The sequence below is a fragment of the Protopterus annectens genome, chromosome 1.part2, assembly GCF_019279795.1.
Source record: "Protopterus annectens isolate FY-2018-M chromosome 1.part2, PAN1.0, whole genome shotgun sequence".
Classification (NCBI taxonomy): domain Eukaryota; kingdom Metazoa; phylum Chordata; order Ceratodontiformes; family Protopteridae; genus Protopterus; species Protopterus annectens.
In genome coordinates, this window is record NC_056727.1 from 615,769,838 (window position 1) to 615,782,346 (window position 12,509).

Here is a 12,509-nt window from a genome sequence, read left to right on the forward strand (position 1 = left end):
TTTTTCCCAAATTCAAAAAACCAATTTTAAGGCTTAGATCTCAGCAGTTATAGGTATTGGTTATAAATTAATTGATAAAATGAGGAATTTAATTAACTTATTCAAATTACTACCTACAATATATTGTACATATATATATATATATGATACACATTTTTATATACATTTTTTATTATTTTTCATATATTGTTACTATTTACAAACATATATATATTTTTTTTCAGTAAATAAATTTCTTTGATTTATTAAATGTTAAGAACATTATTAGTGACATGATGTGGTTTTATGTATTTATGGACTGGTCAAATTGTGGAGTAAAATGGATGTATTGTTGTGGTTTTTATACATTGTTAAGAAATTTGATGTAAGGATGATTTTTAAACTAAGAAACATTTGTTATTTTTTATTTTTAGGGTGGGAGGGGTTTGTTATATCCTATAGGAATGTGTAGGGGGGTATTTATAATAGTGCACACAGTAGTGTTCCTTTGTATATCAAGACTCTGATGATGCCTATGTGTTTGGCGAAAGCATCCTTCAATGCTTAGTCTTTTTGTGTGTTTATTTGCCTTGTCCATTCATTAAAACTTGCTGTTTGAAAACCTGCTGTTTGGACTGCTGTGAGTCATCTTCGTTGGTAGACCACTGGACTTTGTGGTGTTTCAAGTTTTTTAACAGATGGTAAGTAAATATTTCAGCTATGCCACTTCCTACTTAATCAGATGGTTTGAATATCTTCCAGCTATTCTATGTCTTACATTATCCAATGGTAAGTATATATTCCAGCTAAGCTGTATCCTACATCATCAGATGGTAAGTAAATATTTCAGCTATGCTACTTCCTACTTAATCAGATGGTTTGAATATCTTCCAGCTATTCTATGTCTTACATCATCCAATGGTAAGTATATATTCCAGCTAAGCTGTATCCTACATCATCAGATGGTAAGTAAATATTTCAGCTATGCTACTTCCTACTTAATCAGATGGTTTGAATATCTTCCAGCTATTCTATGTCTTACATTATCCAATGGTAAGTATATATTCCAGCTAAGCTGTATCCTACATCATCAGATGGTAAGTAAATATTTCAGCTATGCTACTTCCTACTTAATCAGATGGTTTGAATATCTTCCAGCTATTCTATGTCTTACATCATCCAATGGTAAGTATATATTCCAGCTAAGCTGTATCCTACATCATCAGATGGTAAGTAAATATTTCAGCTATGCTACTTCCTACTTAATCAGATGGTTTGAATATCTTCCAGCTATTCTATGTCTTACATCATCCAATGGTAAGTATATATTCCAGCTAAGCTGTATCCTACATCATCAGATGGTAAGTAAATATTTCAGCTATGCTACTTCCTACTTAATCAGATGGTTTGAATATCTTCCAGCTATTCTATGTCTTACATTATCCAATGGTAAGTATATATTCCAGCTAAGCTGTATCCTACATCATCAGATGGTAAGTAAATATTTCAGCTATGCTACTTCCTACTTAATCAGATGGTTTGAATATCTTCCAGCTATTCTATGTCTTACATCATCCAATGGTAAGTATATATTCCAGCTAAGCTGTATCCTACATCATCAGATGGTAAGTAAATATTTCAGCTATGCTACTTCCTACTTAATCAGATGGTTTGAATATCTTCCAGCTATTCTATGTCTTACATTATCCAATGGTAAGTATATATTCCAGCTAAGCTGTATCCTACATCATCAGATGGTAAGTAAATATTTCAGCTATGCTACTTCCTACTTAATCAGATGGTTTGAATATCTTCCAGCTATTCTATGTCTTACATCATCCAATGGTAAGTATATATTCCAGCTAAGCTGTATCCTACATCATCAGATGGTAAGTAAATATTTCAGCTATGCTACTTCCTACTTAATCAGATGGTTTGAATATCTTCCAGCTATTCTATGTCTTACATTATCCAATGGTAAGTATATATTCCAGCTAAGCTGTATCCTACATCATCAGATGGTAAGTAAATATTTCAGCTATGCTACTTCCTACTTAATCAGATGGTTTGAATATCTTCCAGCTATTCTATGTCTTACATCATCCAATGGTAAGTATATATTCCAGCTAAGCTGTATCCTACATCATCAGATGGTAAGTAAATATTTCAGCTATGCTACTTCCTACTTAATCAGATGGTTTGAATATCTTCCAGCTATTCTATGTCTTACATTATCCAATGGTAAGTATATATTCCAGCTAAGCTGTATCCTACATCATCAGATGGTAAGTAAATATTTCAGCTATGCTACTTCCTACTTAATCAGATGGTTTGAATATCTTCCAGCTATTCTATGTCTTACATTATCCAATGGTAAGTATATATTCCAGCTAAGCTGTATCCTACATCATCAGATGGTAAGTAAATATTTCAGCTATGCTACTTCCTACTTAATCAGATGGTTTGAATATCTTCCAGCTATTCTATGTCTTACATCATCCAATGGTAAGTATATATTCCAGCTAAGCTGTATCCTACATCATCAGATGGTAAGTAAATATTTCAGCTATGCTACTTCCTACTTAATCAGATGGTTTGAATATCTTCCAGCTATTCTATGTCTTACATCATCCAATGGTAAGTATATATTCCAGCTAAGCTGTATCCTACATCATCAGATGGTAAGTAAATATTTCAGCTATGCTACTTCCTACTTAATCAGATGGTTTGAATATCTTCCAGCTATTCTATGTCTTACATCATCCAATGGTAAGTATATATTCCAGCTAAGCTGTATCCTACATCATCAGATGGTAAGTAAATATTTCAGCTATGCTACTTCCTACTTAATCAGATGGTTTGAATATCTTCCAGCTATTCTATGTCTTACATTATCCAATGGTAAGTATATATTCCAGCTAAGCTGTATCCTACATCATCAGATGGTAAGTAAATATTTCAGCTATGCTACTTCCTACTTAATCAGATGGTTTGAATATCTTCCAGCTATTCTATGTCTTACATCATCCAATGGTAAGTATATATTCCAGCTAAGCTGTATCCTACATCATCAGATGGTAAGTAAATATTTCAGCTATGCTACTTCCTACTTAATCAGATGGTTTGAATATCTTCCAGCTATTCTATGTCTTACATTATCCAATGGTAAGTATATATTCCAGCTAAGCTGTATCCTACATCATCAGATGGTAAGTAAATATTTCAGCTATGCTACTTCCTACTTAATCAGATGGTTTGAATATCTTCCAGCTATTCTATGTCTTACATTATCCAATGGTAAGTATATATTCCAGCTAAGCTGTATCCTACATCATCAGATGGTAAGTAAATATTTCAGCTATGCTACTTCCTACTTAATCAGATGGTTTGAATATCTTCCAGCTATTCTATGTCTTACATTATCCAATGGTAAGTATATATTCCAGCTAAGCTGTATCCTACATCATCAGATGGTAAGTAAATATTTCAGCTATGCTACTTCCTACTTAATCAGATGGTTTGAATATCTTCCAGCTATTCTATGTCTTACATTATCCAATGGTAAGTATATATTCCAGCTAAGCTGTATCCTACATCATCAGATGGTAAGTAAATATTTCAGCTATGCTACTTCCTACTTAATCAGATGGTTTGAATATCTTCCAGCTATTCTATGTCTTACATTATCCAATGGTAAGTATATATTCCAGCTAAGCTGTATCCTACATCATCAGAGGGTAAGTAAATATTTCAGCTATGCTACTTCCTACTTAATCAGATGGTTTGAATATCTTCCAGCTATTCTATGTCTTACATCATCCAATGGTAAGTATATATTCCAGCTAAGCTGTATCCTACATCATCAGATGGTAAGTAAATATTTCAGCTATGCTACTTCCTACTTAATCAGATGGTTTGAATATCTTCCAGCTATTCTATGTCTTACATCATCCAATGGTAAGTATATATTCCAGCTAAGCTGTATCCTACATCATCAGATGGTAAGTAAATATTTCAGCTATGCTACTTCCTACTTAATCAGATGGTTTGAATATCTTCCAGCTATTCTATGTCTTACATTATCCAATGGTAAGTATATATTCCAGCTAAGCTGTATCCTACATCATCAGATGGTAAGTAAATATTTCAGCTATGCTACTTCCTACTTAATCAGATGGTTTGAATATCTTCCAGCTATTCTATGTCTTACATTATCCAATGGTAAGTATATATTCCAGCTAAGCTGTATCCTACATCATCAGATGGTAAGTAAATATTTCAGCTATGCTACTTCCTACTTAATCAGATGGTTTGAATATCTTCCAGCTATTCTATGTCTTACATCATCCAATGGTAAGTATATATTCCAGCTAAGCTGTATCCTACATCATCAGATGGTAAGTAAATATTTCAGCTATGCTACTTCCTACTTAATCAGATGGTTTGAATATCTTCCAGCTATTCTATGTCTTACATTATCCAATGGTAAGTATATATTCCAGCTAAGCTGTATCCTACATCATCAGATGGTAAGTAAATATTTCAGCTATGCTACTTCCTACTTAATCAGATGGTTTGAATATCTTCCAGCTATTCTATGTCTTACATCATCCAATGGTAAGTATATATTCCAGCTAAGCTGTATCCTACATCATCAGATGGTAAGTAAATATTTCAGCTATGCTACTTCCTACTTAATCAGATGGTTTGAATATCTTCCAGCTATTCTATGTCTTACATCATCCAATGGTAAGTATATATTCCAGCTAAGCTGTATCCTACATCATCAGATGGTAAGTAAATATTTCAGCTATGCTACTTCCTACTTAATCAGATGGTTTGAATATCTTCCAGCTATTCTATGTCTTACATTATCCAATGGTAAGTATATATTCCAGCTAAGCTGTATCCTACATCATCAGATGGTAAGTAAATATTTCAGCTATGCTACTTCCTACTTAATCAGATGGTTTGAATATCTTCCAGCTATTCTATGTCTTACATTATCCAATGGTAAGTATATATTCCAGCTAAGCTGTATCCTACATCATCAGATGGTAAGTAAATATTTCAGCTATGCTACTTCCTACTTAATCAGATGGTTTGAATATCTTCCAGCTATTCTATGTCTTACATCATCCAATGGTAAGTATATATTCCAGCTAAGCTGTATCCTACATCATCAGATGGTAAGTAAATATTTCAGCTATGCTACTTCCTACTTAATCAGATGGTTTGAATATCTTCCAGCTATTCTATGTCTTACATCATCCAATGGTAAGTATATATTCCAGCTAAGCTGTATCCTACATCATCAGATGGTAAGTAAATATTTCAGCTATGCTACTTCCTACTTAATCAGATGGTTTGAATATCTTCCAGCTATTCTATGTCTTACATTATCCAATGGTAAGTATATATTCCAGCTAAGCTGTATCCTACATCATCAGATGGTAAGTAAATATTTCAGCTATGCTACTTCCTACTTAATCAGATGGTTTGAATATCTTCCAGCTATTCTATGTCTTACATCATCCAATGGTAAGTATATATTCCAGCTAAGCTGTATCCTACATCATCAGATGGTAAGTAAATATTTCAGCTATGCTACTTCCTACTTAATCAGATGGTTTGAATATCTTCCAGCTATTCTATGTCTTACATTATCCAATGGTAAGTATATATTCCAGCTAAGCTGTATCCTACATCATCAGATGGTAAGTAAATATTTCAGCTATGCTACTTCCTACTTAATCAGATGGTTTGAATATCTTCCAGCTATTCTATGTCTTACATTATCCAATGGTAAGTATATATTCCAGCTAAGCTGTATCCTACATCATCAGATGGTAAGTAAATATTTCAGCTATGCTACTTCCTACTTAATCAGATGGTTTGAATATCTTCCAGCTATTCTATGTCTTACATTATCCAATGGTAAGTATATATTCCAGCTAAGCTGTATCCTACATCATCAGATGGTAAGTAAATATTTCAGCTATGCTACTTCCTACTTAATCAGATGGTTTGAATATCTTCCAGCTATTCTATGTCTTACATTATCCAATGGTAAGTATATATTCCAGCTAAGCTGTATCCTACATCATCAGATGGTAAGTAAATATTTCAGCTATGCTACTTCCTACTTAATCAGATGGTTTGAATATCTTCCAGCTATTCTATGTCTTACATTATCCAATGGTAAGTATATATTCCAGCTAAGCTGTATCCTACATCATCAGATGGTAAGTAAATATTTCAGCTATGCTACTTCCTACTTAATCAGATGGTTTGAATATCTTCCAGCTATTCTATGTCTTACATTATCCAATGGTAAGTATATATTCCAGCTAAGCTGTATCCTACATCATCAGATGGTAAGTAAATATTTCAGCTATGCTACTTCCTACTTAATCAGATGGTTTGAATATCTTCCAGCTATTCTATGTCTTACATCATCCAATGGTAAGTATATATTCCAGCTAAGCTGTATCCTACATCATCAGATGGTAAGTAAATATTTCAGCTATGCTACTTCCTACTTAATCAGATGGTTTGAATATCTTCCAGCTATTCTATGTCTTACATTATCCAATGGTAAGTATATATTCCAGCTAAGCTGTATCCTACATCATCAGATGGTAAGTAAATATTTCAGCTATGCTACTTCCTACTTAATCAGATGGTTTGAATATCTTCCAGCTATTCTATGTCTTACATCATCCAATGGTAAGTATATATTCCAGCTAAGCTGTATCCTACATCATCAGATGGTAAGTAAATATTTCAGCTATGCTACTTCCTACTTAATCAGATGGTTTGAATATCTTCCAGCTATTCTATGTCTTACATTATCCAATGGTAAGTATATATTCCAGCTAAGCTGTATCCTACATCATCAGATGGTAAGTAAATATTTCAGCTATGCTACTTCCTACTTAATCAGATGGTTTGAATATCTTCCAGCTATTCTATGTCTTACATCATCCAATGGTAAGTATATATTCCAGCTAAGCTGTATCCTACATCATCAGATGGTAAGTAAATATTTCAGCTATGCTACTTCCTACTTAATCAGATGGTTTGAATATCTTCCAGCTATTCTATGTCTTACATTATCCAATGGTAAGTATATATTCCAGCTAAGCTGTATCCTACATCATCAGATGGTAAGTAAATATTTCAGCTATGCTACTTCCTACTTAATCAGATGGTTTGAATATCTTCCAGCTATTCTATGTCTTACATTATCCAATGGTAAGTATATATTCCAGCTAAGCTGTATCCTACATCATCAGATGGTAAGTAAATATTTCAGCTATGCTACTTCCTACTTAATCAGATGGTTTGAATATCTTCCAGCTATTCTATGTCTTACATTATCCAATGGTAAGTATATATTCCAGCTAAGCTGTATCCTACATCATCAGATGGTAAGTAAATATTTCAGCTATGCTACTTCCTACTTAATCAGATGGTTTGAATATCTTCCAGTTATTCTATTTCTTACATTATCCAATGGTAAGTATATATTCCAGCTAAGCTGTATCCTACATCATCAGAGGGTAAGTAAATATTTCAGCTATGCTACTTCCTACTTAATCAGATGGTTTGAATATCTTCCAGTTATTCTCTTTCTTACATTATCCAATATTAAGTATATATTCCAGCTAAGCTGTATCCTACATCATCAGAGGGTAAGTAAATATTTCAGCTATGCTATTTCCTACTTAATCAGATGGTTTGAATATCTTCCAGCTATTCTATGTCTTACATTATCCAATGGTAAGTATATATTCCAGCTAAGCTGTATCCTACATCATCAGAGGGTAAGTAAATATTTCAGCTATGCTACTTCCTACTTAATCAGATGGTTTGAATATCTTCCAGCTATTCTACATCTTAAATCATCCAATGGTAAGTATATATTCCAGCTAAGCTGTATCCTACATCATCAGATGGTAAGTAAATATTTCAGCTATGCTACTTACTACTTAATCAGATGGTTTGAATATCTTCCAGCTGTTCTATGTCTTACATTATCCAATGGTAAGTAGTATATATTCCAGCTAAGCTGTTTCCTACGTCTTCAGCTGGTAAGTAAATATTTCAGCTATGCTACTTCCTACTTAATCAGATGGTTTGAATATCTTCCAGCTATTCTATGTCCTACATTATCCAATGGTACGTATATATTCGAGCTAAGCTGTATCCTACATCTTCAGATGGTAAGTAAATATTTCAGCTATGCTACTCCCTACTTAATCAGATGGTTTGAATATCTTCCAGCTATTCTATGTCTTACATCATCCAATGGTAAGTATATATTCCAGCTAAGCTGTATCCTACCTCTTCAGTTGCTAAGTAAATATGTAAGCTACACTATTTCCTACTTAATCAGATGGTTTGAATATCTTCTAGCTATTCTGTGTCGTACATTATCCAATGGTAAGTATATATTCTACCTAATACTGGCTAATGCTCTTGCTGACCCATAGTGCCTTTTTTAGGCAGGGTTCAAATAACAAATTCACCACCATAACAGGAGCAGGCAAGCAAAACTGAGGGTAATGCTACTCAATGCTAGAAGTCTAAATCTCAAAATGCACTCACTCGAGGCACTCCTTAAAATGGAGAACATCGATATCTGTGCAGTGACTGAGACCTGGTTCAAGGCTCCAGAGACTACCCCTGCACTACCAGGCTATAACTCATACCACACTTTTTGGCCATGTAACCTGGACCGAAACACTAAAGGCAGAGGTGTGTCCATATTAATTAAAGATATCCACACCTCCAGGCTAGTTGCTCAACATAATGCATCAAAGGTTATCCAAGTGCAACTAACTCTCGGCAAAACTGCAATCCAAATTGTAGCTTCCTACAGATCCCCCACCATGCCCCATGATTCCCTCTCCTCTTTTCTTGATGTACTGGAAAATATTAGGGTTCAACCAAACACCCTAATAATGGGCGACTTCAACTACCCCACCATTAACTGGGAAAACTACTCGTGTACCAACTCCTTAGCACAATGCTTTCTGGAATTCATAAACTCCAATGCCCTAGATTAACTTATCCACACCCCCACCATGGGCAACAATATCCTAGACCTAGTCATTACCAACATGAGTGACCTGTGTTCCATACCTGAAGTCAACTCCTCATTGGTTTGATCCAACCATAAGCTAATCACCCTTGATGTCCACATCCTGCCCCCACCCCCCATTAAGGAAACCACAGTAAAAAATTTCTCCAAATTCAACTTCATGCTTCTTATTACAGAAGTGGTGAACTTCATGACACCCATGCAGATACAGTTACAACTGCTGAATCCTACACAAATGCACTCTATAAGCACTTACACAAGTGCATGGATCATGCTATCCCAAACAGAACCAATACACTATCCTCCAAAAAAGGAAGCTAATCTGTTGGTCCCCTGCCATAAACAAACTGTACAACAGAAGGAAGAAACTGTTGCAAAAGAGAGTAAAATCCCATGAGTGGAGGAGCTCCCTGGTCAGCCTCAGTAAGAAGCTGAGATCCCTTATAACATCCTCCAAAGCTAGCTATGAAAACAAAATCACCACTAATTCCAAAGACAACCACAAAGCATTCTATAGCTATGTTAAGAATCTCGATGGCAACACCCAGATCTGCTCTGAGTTACAGCACAAAGGCAGAAAAATTACAGAACCAACTGATATTGCCAACATCCTGACAGATAGGTTTAGTGCTAACTTTACCCCCCACCACCTAAAGGGCCCATATCTATACAGACAGAATGCAGAGTCCCAGTAATCACAACTATGCACATAAAAGCTGCACTCTCTAAAGCCAAAAACACAGCATCCATGGGACTGGACAACATCCCAGGCTGCGTTTTACACAAACTTCAGAACAAACTGGCACCTCACTTAAGCACCATGTTCAATAATAGCCTCGCATCAGGCTTTGTGCCTACTGAATGGCACACAGCAACAGTTATCCCACTCCAAAAAGGGGGTGCAACCACTGATCCCGGGAACTATCGACCTATTAGCCTGATGAGCCTGGTCTGCAAGGCCATGGAACGTATCATCATGGAACTCATAAACAAAGACATTGGTAACCTCCAAACTCTGGATCACACCCAGTTCGGGTTTGTGAAAGGCAGATCATGCCTCCTGAACCTGATTGACTTCTTTGAGGCAGTCACCAAAGCCGTAGATGAGGGTAAGGTGGTACACACAGCCTATCTTGACCTCGCCAAGGCTTTCGACACCATTCCCCATTCTGGAATTATAGCTAAACTCACTAAGCTAGGTTTAAATCCCTACATCACAAGATGGGTTGCCAACTGTCTCATTGACAGAACCCACACTGTAAAAGTTGCAGACTCCAAATCTGACCTCAAAACAGTGGCAAGTGGAGTACCACAGGGTTCCGTCCTGGGAACTCTCCTGTTTGGTATCTACTTCTCTGAAGTACAGGCTAACACAGAAGGCCTCTGGCTAACTAAGTTTGCAGATGACTGCAAACTATGAGCCATAGTCAAGTCCCCAAATGATGTGGACATCCTACAGAAGGGCCTCACTGAGACAGATGCCTGGTGTCAGAGCCATGGCCTCAAGCTCAATGCCCAAACGTGCATTGTCATCCCCTTTGGTAAAAACTCTGTACCCATGAACTACCACATAGGCAGCAATTTAATTAACACCGAATGCATGATAAGAGACCTTAGAATCCAGGTGGACAGTAGTCTCTCCTTTGATAGTCACATCACCACAGTAGTCAGGAAGTCCTTCTATGTGGCACACTTCATCATAAAAGAGTTCTCATCCAGGAAAAAAGAGGTCACTGTTCCCCTCTACTCGACACTCATTAGATCCATTATAGAGTGCAATGCCTCTTTTGGAATGTACCTCACAAGACATCTGCAGCAGCTGGAAAGGCCACAGAAGTACCTCACAAAGAGGATTGCTGGCTTCAAACAAAATGCCCTACAATGACTGCCTCAAAAAACTCCAGCTTTACTCTGTAGCATATCGCCTACTCCAAGGTGATCTCTGCCTAACATATAAAGCTATGTCAAACCCAGAGCTGTTGGACATGCTACACCTAAAGAAATCCCAATCCCTCAGAGCTACATGCTCTAGGGACCTAACCCTTGTCACCACAATAAACAGGACATGCTGGAGGGATCTATGTGGCACACCTCATCACAAAGGGCTTTTCATCCAGAAAAAAGGAGGTCATTGTCCCACTGTACTCATCCCTCATTAGACCCATTATAGAATACAACGCCCCATTTGGTATGTACCTCTCAAGACATCTGCAACAACTGGAAAGGCCTCAGAAATACCTCACTAAAAATCACAAAGTTAAAGCAGATGCCCTACACTGACTGCCTTAAAAACTCCAGCTATACTCTGTGCATATCGTCTCAGAGGCGATCTCTGCTTAACATACAAGTCCATGTCAAACCCAGAGCTGTTGGACATGCTACACTTAAAGAAATCCCAATCCCTCAGAACTACACGCTCCAGGGATCTAAACCTTGTCATCACAATAAACAAAACATGTTGGAGGGATAGGTTCCTGACCCAGAGACTCCCCAGACTCTGGAATAGATTGCCATACATGTCAAGCAGAGTGCCTCTTTGGACCTCTTCAAGAGGAACCTTGATGATTGGATGGGAGAAAGGAAATTCACCCCAGGGATCATGTCAGTCGCCCTGCTAGACAGGGGTCCAGGAAAGTAAATAATGTGGGAAGAAATAGCCAGGGAATTGTTATGGCTAGGCTTGTATAGGCCCTAGGGCTGATAGCCTAGTACCAACCTATGAACCTATGGATAGATTCCTGTCTCAGAGACTTCCCATACTCTGGAACAGGTTACCCATCTATGTCAAGCAAAGATCTTCATTAGCACTCTTAAAGAAAAATCTTGATGAGTGGATGGGAAATAGTAAATACACCCCGGGATTACTTCTGTGTCTCTGCTCGACAATGGCACAGGAAAATAACTTTCTTGGGTGGTGTAAGCCAGAAAACCTTGTTGTCTAGGCTTACGTAGACCCTTGGGCCAATAGCCTAGTACCTACCTATGAACCTATGAACCTATGAACACACACACACACGCGCACACACATACACACACATACACACACACACACACACACACACACACACACACACAGGATTTGGTGTTGATGCAATACACAGAGAATACTGTACACATGGATGTACTTAATTTTGCAGTGAACTCATTTTGGCATATGTAATTCCACCAAGACAAAATAGGAAAAACATTGCATCATTAAATAATCAGTCTGCCAGTTTAATGTCATTGATGATGGTATTGGCAGGATATATGTCCTCTTCCCCAATGTAGTCCAATCCTGGAGTTGTTAAACATAGGTGTGCTGGTGTTGGTGGCACAGCCCTCCACTTAGGAGGGTTTGGGGTGGCATAGAACCACACATAGTGTGATTAACAACTACTTAACCTGTTAACATAAACTGCACGGTATTACAGCAGACTAA